Raw genomic sequence first — 19698 nt, forward strand, 5'->3', positions numbered from 1 at the left:
TGCAAACCTTTGCAAACAAAAAGCTGCTAGTCTATTTTACATACATTTGCATAAATTCAAACATGTTGCCCATTTGTCCTAATAATGCCCACTTCAGCCATCTCAGCTAGTGCTCATTCCACAACCACTTTCACGCCATCCTTTCTTCCACCCACACATTACACACGTTTCCCCAGACACAACTTACTCCACGATGTACCTCCAAGCCTTCCCGACTCACCTAGCCACACATTCAGCACACACACTGAACCCGTACAGCTGCTCACTTTGTGCACCCATCCACACACTCCACACCCACATGGGGAGGCAGAAGACACTAGATGGTCCATGGGTGGGGGCAGAGGACACATAGGGATGATGGGGAGGAATATGGGGATACTGTGCTTCGGGGGGTGCTGAGGTCAGAGACACGTGTGGGTGCAGGGCACATGGGCAGAGAGAGCAGGGAGCAACTGCTCCCCGACAGGGTCTGAGATCTAAGGGCAGAAGCTTCAGGAGCTCTCTCAGCCCTTTGTTTATGTAGCTGGGGGAGGTGGGACAGTGCTGCTGCCTGCTACAAAGGCTGATGGATTGATTTGTCACCAGCCTGTATAGCAACTTTCTTTGCTCTCCTGCCCCAGGAGATGGGCACATGGTAAAGACAGTCAGTCAGAAGGGGTTTCTCTGTAGACTAGGTTTTTTCCTCCTAGTCTCTGGAAGGGTCTGAAAACATGTACACCATGGGGGAAAACCTGTAGGGCTAGCAAGTCTGGATTCAACAATCCAGGCTCTTTCAGACTGAAAGAGGGGTGAATGCCTCAGAGCCCACACTTCTGTTACCTTATAGGCCCCTCTGGTTAGGGAGCCTCCATAAGTCTCTTCAGAGATGGGATGACCGGTGTGGATTTCCTGGCACTCAACCCTTTCCTTAAAAACAACATTTTGTATTTTGCAGTGGGGACAAAGCATTAGAAAACAATGATTTTAAATAGTTCCCGAGGGGTAGCTGTGTTAGTCTGTATACAGCAAAGACAACGAGAGTTCTGTGGCACTTTAAAGACTAACAAATTTAATATTTGTAGACATAAGCTTTCGAGAGACTTAGCTCTCTTCTTCAGATGCAGTAATACAGAAAATAGGTAACACAGAGGTATCCAGGTGCATTGAAAACAATGGGGGAGGTGGAGTCCGGTACTTAAGACCTAATGACAACCATTGAGTAGGCCTCCCCCATTGTTCTCAATGCGCCTGGATACCTATAAGATGCCTCTGTGTTACCTATCTTCTGTATTACTGCATCTGAAGAAGAGAGCTAAGTCTCTCGAAAGCTTATGTCTACAAATATTAAATTTGTTAGTCTTTAAAGTGCCACAGAACTCTCGTTTTTAATGATTTTAAAGCAACAAATAGCCAGCGTGCATATTTAGTCTCCTCTAGTCTTACACTTTACTATAAGCAAAGATAGACAGGCTTTCCTCTTAACTTACCGGAGCAGAGCTGAACCAACTCACCGTTTCTTGGAAAGCAAAGACTGTCCCATGACCCATTCTGGTCACCACTGACAACATGGCCTGCTGCCCTGCCCGTCTGCCTCTCCGGAAGGGTCTGTCTCGTAAGTAGAAGAGAGACTTTGCTGTTCCAGTAGGATTCATTACCATATTGCTCAGTAGTTGCCTTTGTTCCAGGATCCAGGCGTGAATTCCCCTGGTTCCACGGGCTGTTTGTTTGGGTTTTTTTCTGGCGGGCTGGAGCATTCAAGTGAGGTCTGGCCAGTAGTATACCCTAGTCTGGGCTGCACAATTGTTTGGGCAGTTGGACCCAGTTAATTTTAATGGATTGTAATCACTGGTCTGATGACTGTCTCCTTTGTGGGTGAGGGTGTTGAAATTGTCTGAGCACATTGGACCCCTTTGTAAGCATGACGCATAGAATCTTAGAAATCAAGCAGATAAATAATATTTTAGATACAGGTAAAAATATACAATTAACACAAGGCTTAAATTGTTAACACAGGGCTCAGCCTGACAGTTCTCTCATCCTGTCAGTGATGCAGGCTGGCCTCACATGTATCATGCATGCAAGGTCATCTTGGGTGGAGGATGCCATTTTCTAAGAACAAAATGGAGTCCTCCGTGTGGGTGACCTAGCATGTACGGTGCGTGCAAGGTCATGCTATGTGGAGGATGCCATTTTGAGCCTGGCACCTTCTTCTTTCCAAATTAAGCCCTGAATGAACACAGAATCTTGTGGTGTGCGTATATATGGTGTATATAGAAGGTGCTGGTGCTGGCGTGCCAGGTTTTTCAGGTGTTTTCTGTAGGTCACCCAAGTCTCTGCTTTGTAAATTCAAAGTCTAGTGTGTGTCCTGATGTCGTGATGGCCGAACACCTGGCGAGACAGTCTGCCAAAGGCAAGGCTGGCACAGTAGATCCTGTGCTGATTCTTGATGTCTGTTTGCCCTGCACCGTGTGAGTAGTTTAATGTGTGGGAGCCACTGCACCAGCAGCCACACAAATCTTGGTGGAAGAGGCAGTTGTGTCCGGTGGCAAGGAAGTCCAAGATGACCAGGGGTTTCTCTTCCATTGCAGCCTTCACCTGCCTTCGCAGCTGTTGAGAGGTAATCCTACTTCATCCATCTGCTTTGCTGTTGAGGTTGTGAGGTCTTGGGCTGCAGCTTTGTCTAACAACTCATCTTTAACCTTCCCACCATGGGTGCCCCTACCAGGAGTGCAAGACTCCCAACAGCATAGGTCTTAGGGTCTACACACAAGCTTCTCCACCATGTCAAGGTAGCAGCCAAAGGGGAAGAAATGATATCTACAGCAACAACAAAAACCTACAAAGCAGGAAACGTAAAATGATATGGGGTAAATGTTTCTAATATGAAGTTATCTAGGACTGTACATTCAAGATCTTGCATTTCTCGTGTCAATAATTAATACTAATAAACAATGAGAACACCAAGTTCATTTGGAGGAGAGTTAAATTTGGTTTAAAAAAAAATTACAAACATGGCAAAGCACAGGGTGTCTTCAGGTTTTGACCAGTGGAGTTGCTGCTGTTTACACGGTCTGAATTTGATCACGTAAGACTGTGTCGGTCCTGGCAAAGGAATTGTTTTCATTTTTATTGAAGGAAGCACTACTCTTTTTAAAATCACCAAAATAATTTTCTGTTACATGTGGCTTTTTTAATGCAGCTCAGAGATTTTTGACTTCCCCGTGCGCACAATAGCTATAATTCAATCTGTTTCATTAAAAAAATCACTGAGCTCTGCTTAAATGTCAATATCTGCACAGGGGAATTTTGCTAATCCCTGGTATTCTCCTCTCAATTATCTTAAAGGTTATGGATGACAATATTTTAGACTTTTTGGACCAGGTCCTCAAAGGTATTTAGGTGCCTCACTCTTAAGTTTGAGAATCTGGGCCTTTGAGACTTATTTGATATAGTCTAGCCCAAAAGTTTAACTGAACACTTGAAATGTTCAGTTAATTGTTTCCATTTTACACAGTTCATGTACATTCCAGCAGTGCTACAGTGCCTATGCTTCCTGTACACCTTTTGTGTAGAGTTGTTAGGCCTTCCTATGATTTAAAACTGGGTTTCAGACACTGCTGTGTATCGAATCAGTCTCTGTGTTCTGCTTTTGAAAACAGGATTACTTTTAATGTATTATTTTGGAGAAGACAAAGGAAAAACAAACAAACCTTAGAACAACTCTCAAGTTATTCAAAACCCAGCATTATTCACATTAATCATTATACAGGACATTAATGACCAGAGATCAGTTTGGTATTGAATACACCCAAACTTCCTACTTTTGAGTGCTCAACGTTGCAGCCCTAATGCTGTTTTTAAAACAGCAAATGGAGAAAACTCCCACGTGAGTCATCAGCTGGGTTGGAATCTTTATAGCCACTGCACAGACCTCTGCTACTTGAGCTAAGGGAGTAGCTGATGGCAGTATTGGTTGTAATCCTCCGTGTGGACCAGCACTAGAGGAGGATGAGACATACACTTTGCCAGTGGGTTTCACAGGTATTTCCTGATATCAGATGAATGGTGGGACCCAGGAATCCTAGTTTCATTCCAGGTTCTGTAGGGGAGTGTGTTTTAGTGGCCTCTTCCACTAAGCTTGACTCCTTCCGCCCCATCTCCTCCAACCTGTCCCTACCCTCACCCCCAGCTCCTTGTTCCAGTCCTGTTCTCCTTGCTTATCCAGTCCCATTCCTCAGGCTCATCTCTGATGTGTTCTCATCTTTCTCCTCCCTGTTCTCAGGCTATAGATCTCCTGCAATTTGGCGAGAAAAATCTTGTGTGAAACCATGTCATGTTTGCACACAGCATTGCTGTGCTGCTTGCTTAGCTCTACTTAAAAAGAGAAAGGTTTCCATGAACTTCTGTCAAATGATGACAACCTAAAGTGGAATCAAGCTTGTTGATTATAGTAAAAGGCTCGTGTGATTTCTGTCACCCAAGGATTTACAAACAGGGACATCTCCTCTACATTTTTGGAATGAACTAGTTTACTAGAAAAGTGTAATTGAATTCCAAAGATCAATCAGTTCCTAAAGATTTTGCTCAGTAGTCATGAGGTGAGACGCATATTGCATCTTAATTGACCTGCTTCATTTCTGATATTCAGTGGCAAGCTTCTGTCTGCCCCTGTGCAGCTCTCTTTCAGGATACAGAATAATTATATTGTCTTTGGCTTGGACATGAAGCTTATCGTATGAACCTCAGATATGTTTGTGTAATAAAGTTGCATTCTTTTTCTTTGCTATGTACTTTGACTTCTTGAACTTTGAGACAGTAATGCAGCTCCTAAAGGGCCACACCAATTTCCTCTCAGCAGGTGAAAACTTCTTGTTCTAAAAGTCTGAGGCACTGAGTCATAACAATTTGTGACTTACACCCTTGATTACAGTTCCTTGGTTATGCTGTTTAGCTAACATCTAAAATAGGATCTCTTCCAGCTCCTATTGAAGTCAGCGAAAAGCCTTCTTAGGAGACAGAGAGCCTCAGTCAATTTATCATTTCACAGAAAAATGGAAAGGGTTGCCACAGTGGAAGGAGAAATGGGAGAAGACTAGGAATGTGGAATGGGTTACCTAGGGAGGTGGTGGAATCCATCCTTAGAGGTTTTTAAGCTGCGGCTTGACAAAGCCCTGGCTGGAGTGATTTAGTTGAGATTGGTCCTGCTTTGAGCAGGGAGTTGGATTAGCTGATCTCCTGAGGTCCCTTCCAACCCTAATCTTCTATGATTCTATGTGGGCTGGGTAGAGCACAAGGTAACAGGGAGGAGGAAGGCGAGATGTGAGATTATTTTTCTCTCCCTAATCTTTTGTTTCTGCATAGGGTAAGAGTTAATCAAGAGTAAAGGAAAAATATAAGAGAAACAAAAGGACCTTTTGAGGTGACATTAGAGATACATTCCTTGTAAGGTGCCATCCCACAAATATGAGCTTCCTATAGTATATGCACCTGGTCCCCAAAGTTGAAATCTCTATTGGATGGGAAGGTCCTCAAGGAACATCAGTGTAAGTAGCTAAATGGTCCGTATGACGGCTAACTTATGTGCAAGGGTCCAACGTGTATATGTACCGGGGAGGGTGGATTCATGTAGGGAGCCTTCATCTAACGCTGAGCAAATAATTGATTTTGCAGTTCAACCACTGAACTGAAAATTATTTTGTTTATGATTGACCCAGAAGAGATTTCTTTTGTTTTTCTCGCAGAACCAAAACAACCAAAACAAATAAAACACTCCCTCCCCGCCAAAAAGTTTTGTTTCAGGTCAAACAAAATATTGCATTTGACCCAAAATGAAACATTTCATTTTGTTTTCAGGTGTTTTTACACACATCTTCCCCCCCCCCCCTTTTTTTTTTTTTGGTTAAAATAAATCTAGCTAAATTCTTGTTTACACAGGGCATTATTTCAGAATAGCTATTCCTGAGTAAGTCTTTGCGTGGACGTTCTTATTCTGGAATTAAAGTGCCTTATTCTGAATTAGCTTAATCTACTTCCATCTCCTCTCTGCTCTGCCTCCTTCCCCCCTACCCCACAGACAAGTCCCAGAAACCTTGCACACCCCACGAACATAAGGGTAGCATCCCTTCAGACATTATCTTCTCCAAAGGGGTCATGAAGGAGCAATGGGGAGAGGGTAACACACACTACATCCTCCAAAGGGGTGATGCAGTGGCTGTATTTACCAGCCTTAGAGGCACAATTTGGCCTTCAGAGGCAGATCACACTTTTGGATCAAAGATTTTCCTGGTCCTGTTGAACTTGCAATAGGTGGTTGTAATGTAATGCTCTCACGAATGATGAAGCACAATGGCAACATGACAGAAAAGCCAATATTTAGGAAATTCTTTTCAGATCAGTTGTTTTCCTGTTCACAGCTCTGTCCAGAAAACTAGTCCAGAATGCTGCAGCATGATTCCTCAGCAACACAGGCCACTATGAGCACACCAAACCTCCCCACTGCTCTCCACTCTGGCTTCCCATAGAGTTTTGAATCAAGTTCAAAGGCTCTGTCTTTGTCTTCAAAGTGCTCTATGGTCTGGGTCCAGTATATCTAAAAGACCGACTAACTCATCAGGATTCAGACCAGTCAATAGCTCCACTCCTCAGGCACCATAAAACTCCCAACAAGAAGGATAAAGCTTATCTGTACAGAAACCAGAACTACTTCTTCGAGTGCTTGCTCATGTCCATTCCACTCTAGGTGTGTGCACGCCTCCATGCACAGCTACCGGAACTCTTTTCCCCTTAACAGATCCTGTAGGGCCGGCTCCAGCGCCCCCTGGAATCCCACGCACATGCTGCGGTGTATGAGGCACTGCCGGCCCTATGCCCCCTCAGTTACTTCTTTTCGCCCGTGACAGTTACTGGAACTGCCTGCGCTTGCAGCGCTTAATTCCCCATGTTTTGAACTCTAAGCAATGATTTTTTTGTGTTGATTAGTTAGTTAGCTTAATAACTGTTGTTAGTGGTAGTTAGAGACTTTGAGAGAGTCTAGCTGAGACTTTACTGGGAGCAGGTATGCTCCGGTGTCATGGTTTCAAGCCGTGTGCTTCTGGCGGGGAGGATTTCCCGCTAAATGGCCCCCACTGCCTGAAGCGTGGGGGGGGAAGCCTTCGTAAGGAGAAGAATAGACCAGTAAGGCTTTCAGACCTCCAGAAAATCCACCTGAAAGCCTGGCTCATGGAACCCCCGAGCCAGTTCCAAGCCAACCCGCTCTGCTGTGGTACCCAGTGTCCTGTCAGTGCAGAGGGCACCGTCAGCACCGACCCGACTCGGCATCGCGAATAGACAGAATCAGTACTTGGACCGTGGATATTCCCCCGCACCGTCAAAGCAGGTGGGGTGGAGCAACGATCCGTACTGAGGTCAGATCATGGAGACCCGCTGCCTGAGCCATTGTCTCCAGCCAGGGAGCCTCCCCTAACTCGGGGAAGTAGGGGAGCCCCTCGGCACCTACTGGCACCGTCGACTTCTGTGGCCGTCGGGCAGCAAGAGCCTTGTTGGCCTTGCATACGCCACCACCGCCCATACCTCCATCAGAGAGAAGGGGCTGGCATTATGGGGGAAGCCCACATTGGGACCCCCTGAATGGCTCAGGAGATCCCCGGTATGGGGAGGAAGATATCCTGCAGACTGGTTTCCTAGGGTAGAGCAAGAACGCTCCCCTAGACGTTATCCAGGTCGTGCTCGCCGGACCGAACTGCATCGAGGCAGAGAGCAAAGTTACCCGCCCGACAACGGTCTTAACCCCCTGGCACCGGATGAGGTCCATCCCACTGCTCCAGCCACGGCACCCACAACGAACCTGGTAGTTGAGGTTGTCGATGTCGCGGGGACCCTCTCTGGAGTGACAGTACTGCACAGTGAGAGCCTTTGGGGCAGCCCCAGCCGTGGTCTTTTGATGGTGCCTCAGTGTCCCTTTGGGGAAATAGTACCTTGGGGAGCCACCATCAACGAAAGGTGCCAGAGCTCCAGGCGGATGGCCCCAGAGGCAATGGTCACCCCAATGGCTGTATGGAGGCCTAAGGGGTTTCCCAGGGGGAACGGGACCACGGTCCGTCAACCCCTTGGGGATGCAGTCAGTGCCTCAGGTACCGGGAAAGGGCCACCATTTGCCCTTGGACAACGACTTGGCTCCACGGGCAGGGACTCCTGTGGGGACCGCCTGTTGGTGGGAAGAGGTGCTGCGGCCTGCAGAGCCGTTTCCCCCCTTCCTCCCCGCCAGATGAAGCACGCTCCCCAGCCCTGGTTGTTTCTAGGGCACACTGGGAACTGCTCAAGAGGTGGCCTCCGCCTTGGGGCTGGAGGCGAAGGAGCAAAAGGGGGGTCAGGCAATCTTTAATGTGATATCAGTGGGCTCCACAGTGTGGTAGTCCTCCTGGTCTACAGAGGGGCGCTCAACATAGTGAGGGTCTCGTGGCAAACCCCCTCCTCCGTAGCCCAATGCCTAAATGAGCCGAGAAGAATATTACACCCCAGCCAAGGAGTTTGAATACTGTTCACCACCCCGCCCCAGGTCCCTGGTGGTGGTTGCCGCCCACCTCAGGGATAGGCAGGGCAGCTGGGCTCTACTCCAGAGAACAAAGGCGATTGCAAGCCAGATTTGTTTGGAGAAAAATTTTATTCAATAGCATTACCAGCAGGTGGAGAGGGAGCCCTTGGGGGACTCAGTGAGCCACTTTGCGGAGGCTCTGCCAAGCAGCAGGCACTGAACCTGTGTACCATTGCAGAAGAAGATATCACGGGAGCTAGAGCAGCGCTCCAGGCATCCTCAGTTGCTGCTGATTTGATGGGCAGAGCCATACCCCCCCGCCATCGGCATGCTCAGAGGTTAGTGGTTGCAATCCTGGGCTGTCCCAAAAGGTCCAGCAGCCCATCCGGGGCTCTCCCTTGGACGAGTCAGCCTTCTCCTTGACTCGGATAAAGGCGAAGCTGCATGGTCTCAGGGCCTCCTAGACCACGCTCTGTTCCCTGGGCTGCTACGCGCCACAGACGTTTAGGTGTCAGGCAGGTCCCCAGGGACAGCAGCAGCAGCAGCAGAGGTGTTAGCCACGGCCGTCTCGCAACCTACGGGCAATGAGATTGAGTCAGGGGGTCTGGGAGACACCATTCACCCTGCGTGACTCCTTAGGCCCTCAGTAGGGGTCCTCTTGGCGATAGGGCAATCGGAAAAAGCCCTTTCTGATGGTGCATGCGGGGGCAGCGCCCTAGCCTTACCCTCTTTCAGGTTTGTGTGAGCCAGAAGGCCTTCGGACCACTGGGTCCTTGATATAGTTCGGTGAGTTGGGGTCCCTGGTCGTCTCCTTCCCCCCACCCCTCTGACATCTCCCCCTCAGTGGCAATTCCACATCCAAGAGGTTGAGGCCGCCTCAGTCTGGAGCAGTGGGAAAGGTCCCACAGGGCACGGCGGAAGAGCTCCTACTCGAGGTATTTCCTTGTCCCCTAAAGAAAGGGGGGGATTTAGGAACAGTGGCAGACCTACATCATCTCACAAATACTGAACAAGGGACTCAAGTCTTGCATGGTCTCCCCAGCCTGGTATGCTACCCTGGATGTCAGGAACGCATATCTTCAAAGCTTCCTTCCCTTCGTAAAGGTTGGCTCCCTCTAATGCTTTACGGCTTTACCCCGTGGCTTGTTACTCGGCCCCGAGAGTGTTCACTGAAGGCCTGGCAGTGGTGGTTGTGCGCTTGAGGGTGCAAGATTCGCCCAGGCAGGTCCAGGTCCCAAGTCCAGAGCAGTGTGAGCTGGTCAGGCACCACTTGTGGCTGGTGGGTCCTGCTGGTAAACACACAAAAGTTCATGTTACCTCAGGGCAGCCTACAGAATGCATTGGCGTGACCGGTTGCTTCCCGGACCAGACCTTCTTGCTCCAGCAGTGCTGTGAGACAGCGTCCCTCAGGATGGCCCACCTGTACAAATGCCCTACGACAACAGCCAAGCATTGCTGACAGCTGATAGGTCACAGGGTGGCCTTCACCTGTGTGGTGAGGCTAGCTAGCCTGACGCTTAGGCTGCTTCAGTCACAGCCCCGGGATACAGTCCGAGCAGGTAGCTCCTGCACCAGGAAGCTACGATCCCCTCTCCTCCCCTCCCCCCCGCCCCCCCCCCAAAAAGACCCAAAAACCAACAGCAGCAAGCCTTAGCTTTCCTAGACTGGTGGATGACCCCTCGGAATGGGTGAGGGGGCATTCAGTTCATGGAGATGACTCCCTCAGTTACCCTGATATCGGATGCCTCGGTCAGAGGGTGAAATGCTGTATCAGTGCTGACCTCGGCTCACAAGGCGTCTGGGAGGAGAGGCGTCGGCACACCAATGTAAAGATCCGTGAAACACTCGCAGGGCTTGCGGAATGTCCCTCCGCGTTATCGAGGGCAGGGCGGTACAGGTGCTGACAGACAGTGCAGCAACCATGTACTATATCGACAGGCGGGGGGAGCCCATTCGTCAGCCTTATGAAGGGAAGCTATTGGTCTTTAGGACCTGGCAATGATCACCTCCCGGGGGTGATGAGTGACGAGGCAAACCACACCAAGGGGTCGCTCTTCCCCACCACGATGGGTTGCTGCGCCCATGAAGGGCATCTACAACTGTCTGGGGGGGGGGGTTCCCCAAAGGGAATCCATCCATATCGGACTGGAGCACGAGGTGTACACAGTGCTGCTTTCTCTGTGGTCAAGGGGCGGGAGGTGATCACCAACGCTGTCCGTCTGTAGCGGTCAGAGAGCTTCATATTAACTTTAACCCTTCCTCATCTTTAGCAGGACTGTATGCAGGGGGGGGAGGGAAGGTGGGAAACAGATGCCATCTCAATTGTTCCGGCCTGGCCATGCCAGCATGGATTCAGCATACTGCTGGGTTTCTCGATCACTGCCTCGGGAGCCTCCGAGACAGCGTGATCCGAACTCCCAGGATCATGGTCACCTGCGGTGTCCAGACCTGGACCCTTGACACCTCAGGGAGTGATGGATTGGTGGCCGAGAGAAGATGAGTGAGCCACTCAGAGCAAGTCCAGTGAGTCCTCCTGGGTAGCAGGAAGCCCTCCACCCAGGTTGTGTACTGGATTAAGTGGAAGTGGCTGTTGCCTGCCGGGAGGAGTCCCAGGATATTCCGCCCAGCCTCTCACCAGTGCAGGTGATCCGGGAAATATTCACCACTGTTAAAGCTCCAGGGACTGACTGTGGCCTCCCTAAAGGCCCACCTAGCAGCCATATCAGCCTTCCATCAGTCGCTGGAGGGGGGATTGCGGTTCTCCCGTCTGATGTCAGTTCGGTCCTGAAGGGGGTGGGAGGCTCTATCCATAGGTCTGCGACCTGGTGCCTCCCTGGGATCTTGACCTGGTCCTTTCCCAGCTCACAGGCCCCCCCTCCGCCCCCTCGGAACCCACGGCGTCATGCCCGCTACTCTGGACTTCCGGGAAGATGGTCTTCCTGGGGGTATTTACCTCAGCAAGGAAGGTCTTCAGGATCAGGGCTCTGACCTCGGAGCCCCCCCCATACTGTATTCTATAAGATAAGGTTCAGTTGAGACCGCACCAGGCCTTCCGGCCCAAGGTGGTTTCCCAGTTTCATTGTGACCAACATATATTCTCCCTATGTTTTCCCCACAAACCACACAGTTTGGAGGAAAAGAGAAGGCGGTACTCGTTAAATGTGAGAGGGGCTCTGGCTTCAACATCAGGTGTACAAGGCTGTTCCGGACAGCAATGCAGCTCTTTGTCGCAGCAGCCCACTGGATGAAAGATTCACCGGTCTCCACCCGGCGCATTTTCCTTGTGAATAACTTCCTGCATCGAGTTCGGCTACGAGCAGGTGAAGGTGCCGCTTCCGGCTGCCACCACAGCTCACCCAACAGAGCTCAAGCTCCATCCACAGGCTTCCTAGTGGAAATGCTAGGGCAGGACATCTGCAGAGCAGCTGCCAGGCTGGTGGTACATACCTTCACGTCCCACCACGCCTCTGTCCAACGGGCGCGGGAAGACGCGGGCTTCAGCAGAGCCGTGCTGCAGGCAGCTCACCGGTAACTCCTATCCACCTCCAAAGTACTGCTTGTTAGTCACCTATAGTGGAATGGACATGAGCAAGCACTCAAAGAAGAAAACAAAGTTACTTACCAGTAACTGATGTTCTTCAAGATGTGTTGCTCATGTCCATTCCACAACCCACCCCCTGTCCCCATTGCCAGAGTTGGTGGAAAGAAGGGACTGAGGGGGCATAGAGCTGGCAGCGCCTCATCTATCGCAGCATGTGTGCGGGACTCCAGGGGGCGCCGGAGCCAGCCCTACAGGATCTGCTAAGGGGAAAAAAGTTCTGGTAACTGTGCACGGCGGACAGGCGGCGTGCACTCACCTATCGTGAAATGGACATTAGCAACACATCTCGAAGAACAACAGTTACTGGTAAGTAACCTTGTTTTTCTCATGGGCAAGTTTGAGCATGGGCAATGAAATTCCTCAGGAACTATGGACCATCACAAACCTCACTATCTTCCTCTCCAAGTGCAAAGCCCATTTCTTTGCCCTTCCCTTTTTCCAGAATAAATACATAGCACGCTGTATACTAAAAACCAAACCAAAACCCTACCAAAATAACACACACCACTGCATATGCGTCTCCCCCTGGGAAAGGCTGAGAGAACAGATACATGACAGATGCTAGTCACATTGCTTAATACACTACGATGATGAGCACAGTATAAGAACCTGTTTGGAATAGGCTGGAATAAAAATGTTATGAATAAGATTTGTAAGAAACTGTGTAGCCCAATATTCTTTGTGTCCTGATGCTGAATTTATTCTCAGACAACATTTTGTGTTGTTTTTCTTATTTACATTGTAGAATCATTGATTGTAATTTGTTTAGTTAATAATATAAGTAGCTGATAAGAGGAGATTTTGGTTCTTTACTCCCAGTATAGGGGCTTTATGAACCATCCCTTTTCTCCAGGCTGCGGTGCAGCCACTTAACCTTAGGCATTTCCATAGTTTTGGGTGCTTCACTTTGTAGCCTGAGCATCTTTATCAGAGTTTCTGTAGATACATGAAGAGTTAATCTTTTTATTTTTTTCTTCTTGATTTTATTGAGGGAGGCGTTGGATTCTTTGCTAAAGCACCAACACCTTAAGGCTTGTGTTGAAAACCGAGACACGCTGAAACTTCCGTTTTAAAGAAAAGTTTAAATGACAGAGAATGCAGCACAATCTGTAGGGAAGTCTTGAAGTACATTCTGGCATCCTGAACTTTCCCTTTAGTTTTAGCTAGGAAGTTATTTTTGACTTAGTCTGTGTACTGTTACTGGTTCAGAATGACTGTCTGCATTTCATTGTTGGATAAATGATCCAGACACTGTATGCCATCTGCAAAGTACTTTGGGATCCTTCAGAATGAATGGTGTTATATCCACGTAAAATTAACATTTAAATACATGGAGTTTGAAGCCCCTGTATAGTTTGTGTGTGCCCTGGGACAAAAATCTGTTGCTCTAGTGAGGTCATTGTAACTATGAGAATAAATTCAAATAAAGTAATCAGAATCTAGAGATGTTTTCTTGGATTTATTTCATGGACCACAAAAGATTTTACCAGACCGAAACACTTTCTCTCTAGGTTAATCAATTCCCTTTTATTGCAGGTTCACGTGTAAAATAATAGCATGGTTACATAATAAAGATGTCACACATCACATTTTAAAAAGTTATATAAAACTTTCCTTTTTTGTATTTTTGTCCTAAGTTTCTGTCTGTCTTGCCTTCTGTAAGTTTCCATTATGAGTTATTTGCCCTCACTGTTTGTTTTTCAAGTGACTTACGCAATGGCTATTTTGGCTGCTGGGAATTGGACGTCAGAAGCAAGCCAGCAAACAGTTCACTTTAATTTTTTAAGTTCACAACCCTACTGATTATAATGCTATAAAAATTGTTTGAGGATATTCTTATATTGGACTTGGCTTCTGATTTGGCTCCCATAATTTTGTACCTGCAGATAACTGTGCCCTCAGATTGGTGCAGCAACATTTTATTGTACTTACAAATGTAGCTACCTGATGTGGGGGTGCTATAAAATGCACTAAAAATTACTTGCATACCTAAAAATGTGGGTGCCAATTTGAAGGTTGCTTCTGAAAAAAATATTCCAGAGATCATAGTTCAGGATTATAATGTCACAGCCAACATATTTAGCCTTCTGATCATGACAGCCATGAGAAATAACTTTTTTTAGAAGGGTGCAGGGATTTTTTCATAATCATTCCATTTAAAATGAGAGAAGCAAAACATGTTAATTGTTGTTTCTCCCTTCCCCATTAGATAAAGTGCCTGTTTACACCTGCAACTGATTCACAGAACACTTAGAATGCCAGCTCTACAACTCTCAAAATGTCTAACGGGTATGTCTACACTGCAGGGTGAAGTCGACTTTCTTACAGTCGCCTTTCACCTGCCAATTTTTAGAAGTCACTGGATCATGTCCGCACCACACTCCTTGTGCCGGGCTCCTGCATCCACACTCAGCACGATCATGTCGGCAGTCAAAGCAGAGCACTGTGGGTGGCTATCCCACAGTGCAACTAGCTGCAGTGGCTGTTGGGATGGGATTCATCGTCCCATGATGCAATGCTCCTTCCCCCTCCCTTCTTCTCCCAAACAAACAGGAAACCGATTTTCACGCCGTTTGTTTATGCCGCGCGCTCACCGTTGCTGCGGAGACATGGAGCCAGCTCAACTCTGCACTATTATTGTGAGCATCACAAATACATCTCAACTTATCACTGAGTATTTTCAAAGAAGAGCGAGAAGCTGAAACACAGGCAACCACTATGCCACCGAGGCTGCCCTCCTACAAGCCATCGAGCGGAACAATTCCCAATTGCTGCAGGCCGTAATGCATCATCTGCAGTCTGTGGAGCACCGGTTCTGGTCCCGGGAAACAAGCACAGATTGGTGGGACCACATCGTTATGCAGCTGTGGGATGACGACCAGTGGCTGCAAAACTTTCGATGCAAAAGGCCAATTTCCTTGAACTTTGCTCAGTGCTGGCCCCGTCCCTAAAGCACGTGAATACTCACTTGAGATAAGCTCTGACGGTGGAGAAGAGAGTCGCCATCGCTCTCTGGAAGCTGGCAACCCCTGACTGTTACCACTTGGTTGGGAATCACTTTGGAGTCGGTAAATTGATGGTGGGTGCTGCCGTGATTCAAGTGTGCAAGGCCATTAATAGACTTCTTCTATGAAGGCTAGTGACTCGGAAATGTGCAGGACATAGTGGACAGGTTTGCTGCGATGGGGTTCCCAAACTATGGGGGGGCCACTGATGGCACACACATCCCTATCTTAGTGCCTGCCCACCTCTTGACCGAGTACGTAAGCCACAAGGGGTGTTTTCCATGGTCCTGTAGGCCCTTGTGGATCACAGGGGTAATTTTATAGATATCTATGTGGGGTGGTCTGGAAACGTGCATGACGCGTGCGTATTTCGGAACTCGGGTCTGTTCTCTAACATGCAGGTGGTCACTTTCTTCCCAGATCAAAAAATTCACATTGGGGGTGTTGAAATGCCAATAGTGATCCTAGGGGATCCTGCTTACCCCTTGCTCCCTTGGCTAATGAAGCCGTACACTGGCCACCTTGACAGTGACAAGGAGCATTTTAATAACAGGCTAAGCCCTTGCAGAATGGTTGTGGAATGTGCGTTTAGGTGTTTAAAGGCCAGATGGAGAAGTCTCCTCACTAGGCTGGACATGAGTGAAAAGAACATCCTCTCAGTGATATTTGCGTGCTGTGTTCTTCATAATGTGTGTGAAGCGAAAGTGGAAAGGCTCCCACGGGGTTGGGCTGTGGAGGCAGAATGACTGGCCACCAAATATGAGCAGCCAGATGCCAGCAATACGCTGAGAGCTAACCGTGTAGCGCTTTGCATTAGGGAAGCATTGAAAAGCAGGTTCTGCAATGAGATGCAGTAATGATTTCTGTTCCTGTATGTCATGTGCCTTTGCTTTAAATTCCCCCTACCATGGAAGTCAGTACCCTCCAAATCCCTCCCAAGCAAGATATGAATTAATAAAGAAATGTGTTTTGAAACGATGCAAACTTTTATTTATGAACATTTAAGTCGGTGGGGCCGGGGGGCTAGTGTTCATTCACAGTCTCTATTGGTAGTGTGATTGCTTGCAGGCCAGCTGTTAGCGTGTCTGCCGCTGCTTTCTGCTCGCTTCCACCGGGGTGGAGCACACCACATACTGTAGCCTGGCCATTCTCCTCTGAGACTGCTTGGGGAGTGAGGGAGGGGGAGGGCATCAAAGCCATAGGCAGAGGAGCATCACAGAGGGGCTGCATTGGGATTCTGTTCGGCTGCCACTCCTCCTGAAGTTCCACAAGCTGCCGGAGCATGTCTGATTGGCAGCATCTCATGCATGGTACTGCGATCATGCTCCAGCATCGCTCTTCGACTCTCCCTGTCCATGTCCACGTTCCAGGACAAGGTCATCCGCCACGCTTGAAGATCTGTCTCTGTGGCCATGGAGGTGTTCATGAGCTTGCCAAACATGTCGTCTCTTGTTCGTTCTTTTTCCTCTTCCTAATCAGCGAAAGTCTTTCCGCAGCAGTTTGAGCGGGCTGGGCCAAGGCCAAGGTGTCTACAGAACAAAAAGAAATGCACAACGCTGCCACTGTTAGCATAGGCAGGGAAATGAACAAAATGAAACAATGTATAAAAAACTCCCCTTGCTGTGCACAAGGGTAAGACAGACCCTCATTCCACTCCGCACATCCCAGAAGGGTCGGCTCACTGTGCCATTGCAGAGATGGTAAGCTGGGGCAATGTACTATGCTTTAGAGAGGATTAAAAAAGCTCATTTCAAATGCCCTGTATGAGAGGGATGCCTGGGCGCCATGGTTTAAGTAAGATGACCATTTTGTCATGAGGTGGACACAGGGGATCTGGGGGCAGCATGGCAGGGGATTAATAGTGCTGTTTGAAACCATAGCCAAATTATTTAAGTGACTTTAGTGGGAAAAAACAATGAGGAATAAACATGCGACATCTTCCTTAGGTGACCTTGAACGATATCAGTCTCCTGAGGGTAACGCATGAGGAAAGGGAAGGTTTGCTGCACGCAGCGGGGTACCAGCCTGGCCTTTATGCCGTGTTCTGCCATGATTCCGGCTCCCTTGATTGCAGTGTGGCATGGCAAAGTATCCTACTGGGGAGGAAGGAAAAAGGTGCCCTGCCCCAAAACCTTTTGAAAAGAATAACAGATTATCTAAATGAAAGTTTCCATGAGATATCAACTCATGATTCTTGGAGCATATCTCTGCACATAAATAATCCGTTCTGGGAGTAGCCACCCAAGACTGTACGCTAAACCCCTGAAATCCCCCTTTTCCGCCCCCGCCTTAAAAAACAACATAACTGCTAAGAAGAAAAAAAAACCTCCCCAGATGTGCCTTCCCCAGGATTATTAGTGCTGTCCTGCATGCTGCTGGACTGCTCTAGGGTCAGGAATAGGTCCTGACTGGGAGAAGGGACACCCCGGTCTCCTGCACCCTGCTCTCCTCAGCCTCCTCCTCCTCGTCCACCGAGTCCTCATCACTGTCCCTGGAGTGGGATGGAGCAGAGGTATTGATGATGTGCGGCGGCACCGTGGTGGGGTCCCCACTGAGAATGGCATGCAGCTCCTTGTAGAAGTGGCATTTTGGGGGCAAGAAGCCAGAATGGCTGTTAGCTTCCCTGGCCTTTTGATATGTCTGCCGCAGCTCCTTGATCTTCATGCGTCACTGCTGCACGTCCCTGTTCTGCCCCTTCGCCAACATGCCCTGGGATATCTTCCTGTAAATGTCCAAATTTCTTTTGCTGGCTCTGAGCTGAGCCATAACGGACTCCTCGCCCCACAGACCGATGAGATCTAAGACCTCTGGTTGACTCCATGCTGGAGCATGTTTAGGCCTTGCAGTAGCCATGAGGAGATCAGCTACAAAGCTCTCTCCATGCTGGCAGCACAGGAAATGAAAATTCAAATGTTCCTGGTGCATGTGTGTGTGGGGGGCCATTTCTGGTGAGCGTGACCATGTAACAGCAGCGCACAAATGTCCAAAGTGGTCACAAGGGGGCATTCTGGGATACCTCCCGGAGGCCAGGAACTTTGAATTACATTACGCTCTGTCTAAACTGACGAAAAATCGACCCAATAAAATCGAATTAGGCACTACGCCACTTGCGGAGGTGGTTTTATTACGTCGACTTTTGATGTGTGTTAAGTCGATGGCACTGTCATGCCAGTGTAGATGCAGGCTTTCAGAGATCGACGTAAGTGACGTTACGTCGACCTCTGTTGCCAGTGTAGACCAGGCCTAAAGAAACTCAAGGTGTAGTACTACTGTAGGTATGTTGTATGCAAGTGCAGTACCTTGGCAGCAAGATGGCATAAATTATCACAGCTGAACTACCTCAAAAGACATGACAATCTCTAGGTGAGTTTCACAATTACTAATTGCTTAACCAAACTTGAGCTTGGTGTAAAAGGCTTCCTGTCAGCAACTGTAGGTTAGGACATAGGGTAGCTTCTGACCACTTTGTACTGGACAGCATTGCTGCTAGTGAAATGACATCCTGAAGGAAGACTGGAGTTTGCATCAACCAGTGCCTTAGAAAACTGAAACATGACATAGCACGAAGTGCTCAGTGGTACTGGAGATGTAATATTCTAGCTAATATTTTTTAAAAGTCACTAAATAGTTACTTCTGTGCCTCATTTTATATGGTTTAGACCCTGTGCCATGCAGACAATAACATTAGTTCTCAAGGCCTTGATCCTGCCATTCCTACTCTCACTGAATTCAGTGGGAATTCTGCATGAGTAAGGATTGTTGGCCCTGGCCCAAAATGTGCATTGAGCTCTGATTTCTTATCTCAGACAGCTTGCATCCATTCCTTTGAAGTACAAGCAAATGCCCTAAAATTCACCACAGTCACAGGATGACACTGGCCTTTTAAGAGGGAGCAGGGCCAGTCCACCTGTGCCTTATCAGCTGACCCAATTAAGCTTAAAAGAGGGCACCTGGAGAACCCCAGGGAGTGAGGGTTTCCTTAGAGTACAGAGTGAGTCAGTTGGAAAGGGGCAAATAAGAGCTGCTAAAGCCAGGAAGATCATATGTAGTTTCTGGGGAAAGCTGAAGGCAGGAGAGCAGCAAGAGAGGTTTGCAAGCAGACTTCTCCAAGCCAGGGAGTGAGGGTTGGAGAGGGCTGAAGGTCAGAAAGTAGCCGTGGGAGGTGCCTGCCGATGTCTAGGCTGGAGAGCCAAAGCCAAGGGCTGGAGAGGGCTGAAGGCAGAGGAGCAGAGGAGGGACTTACCTGGTGACATCTCCAGGAGCAGGAAGCTGGACACAGGGGAACAATGAAAGGGCCAGGAGAAGTGAAGGATGCTTCCTTGGTGAAGATGGTCTCTCAGCAGAGAGACTGTGGGGAGGGGGCGGTTCCTACTGGGAAGATCAGGGTTGCACTCCAGTTGCAAGGGCTGGGGTGGCTGTTTTGGCAGGGGGACTGAAGAGGATTGTTAAAGAGCCAGGTGTGGCAGAAGATCCCAGAATATAGTATGTAGGGCATCATGTCATGGGTCTTTAAGGACAACGCACGCTGCGGTGATAAATGGACTATGTTGGGGACTTCTGTTATGGATTGGTTTGGGCTACGT

This window comes from Emydura macquarii, unplaced genomic scaffold (genome assembly GCF_026122565.2).
Source record: "Emydura macquarii macquarii isolate MOO-44397 ecotype Brisbane River unplaced genomic scaffold, CSIRO-AGI_Emac_v2 contig_2531, whole genome shotgun sequence".
In the NCBI taxonomy this organism is placed as follows: domain Eukaryota; kingdom Metazoa; phylum Chordata; order Testudines; family Chelidae; genus Emydura; species Emydura macquarii.